The 3817-nt window shown below is 38.6% G+C and overlaps 1 protein-coding gene across 1 annotated transcript in view; it reads right to left on the bottom strand.

The window, feature by feature from the left end:
• The window catches only part of SPOP (speckle type BTB/POZ protein), a 24821-nt gene that overhangs the window by 16995 nt on the left and 4009 nt on the right, over nt 1–3817 (bottom strand). The gene's annotated exons all lie outside the window — the stretch shown is intronic.

Below are 3817 nucleotides of genomic sequence, written 5' to 3' on the forward strand. Positions count from 1 at the left end.
AGATACTGCATACAAATTATTTACAGCAGAACTATTTCTACCAGCTAATCAACAACCTAAATATCCATCCACAAGAGAATGAATTGTACATTCACACAAAACTATCACACAGCATTAAAAATGAATGACGTATAGTTAAATCTACAATATAAATTTTAGAAACAACGTGAAAAAAGCAAGTCCTAGATGACTACATATAGTCAAACACTATTTTTATAAAGCTCAAAAACAATCAAACCTACACATACATTATTTAGGCATATAAGTAATAAACAAGGAAATGATAACATAAAATGCAAAATAGCTATTTATCATCCTCTAAGTGGAGAGACAAGTCTCAGGGATGGGGAGAAGCACGTACTGGTTAGTTCAAAGTTATTGGTGATGTTTTTAGATTGGATGGTACAGGTTTACTATATTATCAGGCTTTATAATCTAAAATGATACCATATATCAAACCAAATATTGACATTTTCATGTAGTGCAACTAATCTACTCAAATAATCTTTTAATAAAAATAGAAAAAAAATTAATAGATCTACTTATTTAAACTTTGGCCAAAAATACATAAAAATGCTATGGGGGTATTCTTGTTTAAGAAGGGAAGGGGTGTTTTAATAGAGCTAACTACTGGGCGGCGCCTGTGGCTCAAAGGAATAGGGCGCTGGCCCCATATGCCAGAGGTGGTGGGTTCAAACCCAGCCCTGGCCAAAAACTGCAAAAAAAGAAAGAGTTAACTACTATCTGGATATTTCATGAGCTCTTTCACATTTCAACTTTAATTGCAAAGTCACAATGAAGCACTGGGATCTTATATCTGTCTCAGGCATATATAACGCAGCTGGAATACATACATCTCTATTGCTAACAGCTATTTGTGTTTAATACAAATACTGGAAGAGACAGGTCAATAGAAGCTAAAAGATTTCATGAAGAAGATTTTTCTGAGAACCAAATTATTAAAGAAAAAATTGAAAGTATAATTTCACCATGCTTTTATGCCTCTCTCTTTTTATGTTTTGTTTTATTTCTTTTAGAGCAGAATCTCACTATGTTGCCTGGGGTAGTGGCTATTCACAGGCATGATCACAGTGCACTATAGCCTCAAACTCCTGGCTGCAAGCAATCCTCCTGCCTCAGTCTCCCAAGTAGTTATTACTACAGGTGCACGCCACTGTACCCAGATCTCATATCTCTCTTTCATTACCAAAGTAAATACTCTGTGTCAAGAAAACCTGGGAGAGCCAGTGCTTTCTTGAGTGATTAGCACTCAGTTCCACTTAGGGTAGAACAGCAGACTAGAGATAGAAAATGGAGAGCTGACATTGCCCTGATACTAACTTGCTGTACACTGTTAGGAAAAATTACCTGACTTTCCTAAACACTGCTTCTCTCCTCTGTAACACGAAATGAAGAAAACAGAATTAAACCTAGTTCAAAGGATTGTAGTAAAGGGCAGTGCCTGTAGCTCAGTGGCTAGGGGCGCCTGCCACATACACTGAAGCTGGAGGGTTTGAACCCAGCCCGGGCCAGCTAAAAACAACTACAACAAAAAATAGCCAGGCACTGTGGTGGGCGCCTGTAGTCCCAGCTATTTGGGAGGCTGAGGAAAGAGAATGGCTTAAGCCCAAAGACTTTAAGATTGTTGTGAGCTGGTGAGCTGTGATGCCACTGCACTCTACTCAGGGTGACAGCCTGAGACTCTGTATCGGGAAAAAAAAAAAAAAAAAAAAAAGCATTGTAGGAAGGGACAATTCAGGAAAGGCTTTGGAAATGCTTCCAAATAAGTTAACTACACAATATCAACTTGGAAGAACCACATTTCCTAATAGAAACATCACTGAGAACTGAAAGTGAATTCAGTGTGTATGGCTGTGTCACCCTGAACATGCCCAACCTTGTCTCAAAGTGAGTCCAGTGCGGCACATTACAAACAAGCCCACTCATTCACCATTCTCAGAGTATGAAACAATTGTACTTTTTGCATCAAGATAGGAGGGAAGTGCCTGAGCCAAAGGCTTAGCATGGAATGGAGTACAGCGGGGGACTTAGAACCTAGATTTCTAGCTGAACATCAACTTCATAAAGGCCTCTAAATAATAAGAAAATACTCACTAAATTAATAATAAATAAAATATAAATGAAATAAACTTGCTTATAAATATTCCATTGATAGAAACAAGAGGTCAAAGGGATAAGAGGTACACAAAAAAATGATCTAGCTATGAAAAGTGCTAAGAACGTAGATGAGCTGCAGATATCTTTAAAACCCACACATCCAATACACACCCCCACGCAACCGTCTTGCAATGCTGAATGCTACTAAGTCCACAGAGAGCCTTGGAACAGAAACGAGTCTCACTAGGCATAAGCCCAAGTATGAGAAGCAACACTCAGCACCTGTGGCCAACAAAGAAGTGTGAGAGGAACAGATGGCACACCTGGTTCGATGGTAAGAAACCGATGGCATCAGCAGAACTCAGCAGACGTTTCCCTGTTCAACATCTCCTCATTTCCAAAGTGTCATCTCACTTCCCTTCTAAGTCAAGGCAAATCTAAACTTAACCACAGGATTTCTCCTAAGAGAATTTCATATGGGGAAGTGAAGGGAGAGAGAGAGAGAGCTGGAATTCAGCCTTAGACTTAACCACAGGATAAGAGATTGCCAAGTGAGGGCAGGCCAATTGGTTTCTAAATCAAGAATGTCAAGACAGGGGTTGGAGCAGCTGGAATGGATTGGGGAGGGAGAGGGAAGCATATGAGAAAAAGCTGCACCAACTGTGGACATGAAAATGGTGCAATAAAGGTTATGGCACTGCCTAAAGTGCCAGATCCAATATTTAGAGGAGGTTTTCTTCAGAGAACAGTCTTAAGATTAGCTTTCACTTCCAACAAAAACTAGAATTTTCCATCATTTTTCAGTTTTTCTGAAATATAAGTCTCTATGATAAGTGAAGATTAAAACTATTGTCTGTTTTAATGTAACATTTATCTTTATACAAAACTACCTAATAGTTCTCATTTCTTCATACTCAGGCAACTGAGTATGATCTGTGACCAGCTGGACTTTGAACATAGAATTCAAATTTCAAGTTCATCAGACGTAAAACAATTGTCACATTTTATGTATTTATAGATGCTATCACTCTAGTATTTCCCTCTTTTACTTAGCAATTAAAAAGGAGAGGGTAAAGTAATTATGCAAACCATATTTTACATATTCAGTGTATTATTTTAATAAATCACGCTTCCAAAGTTTTCTAATCATTAGCAACTATTCTCTTAAAATACAGAAGGCCCTTTCTGCAAAAGGGAAAGATTCCTAAAGGACTCCCTTCTCTGCCACAGAGCTGGTGATATGCCTTTGAAACGGTCATTAACTCACGGTGTGAGCCTATTATTTGACAGAGTGAGCTGGCAGCTGAGGAACAACTGCATCCTTCAGTACAGTGGTTGTCATCTACTGGTACTGTTCAGGAAGTGGTTCCTCGACCACATGATACGCAGGGAACACTGATGCCCCAGCTGACTAGAGATTTTATTCATTTATTACACTGTTAGCTTGTGAGTATTTACAAATGTATTCTTAACAGCCAGAAATGACTAAATTAGTACATAATCATTAAAGAAACCACTTTCCAACTCATTCTTAGTTTGTGAATTTTACTTCTGTAAATCTGGGAAAGACTCTCAGGTCGCTGGTGGGAGGATTCTCTTAGCTGACTACAGCTGGTTAGTAACTGAGAGTAAGGAAAGCTCTCTTACTCATAGTTAGCTAGGAGTTACAACTGTAACTGTAACTAAGAGAGCCTTCCTA

Source organism: Otolemur garnettii, unplaced genomic scaffold (assembly GCF_000181295.1).
Source record: "Otolemur garnettii isolate 467f Iridium unplaced genomic scaffold, OtoGar3 scaffold00018, whole genome shotgun sequence".
In the NCBI taxonomy this organism is placed as follows: Eukaryota; Metazoa; Chordata; class Mammalia; order Primates; family Galagidae; genus Otolemur; species Otolemur garnettii.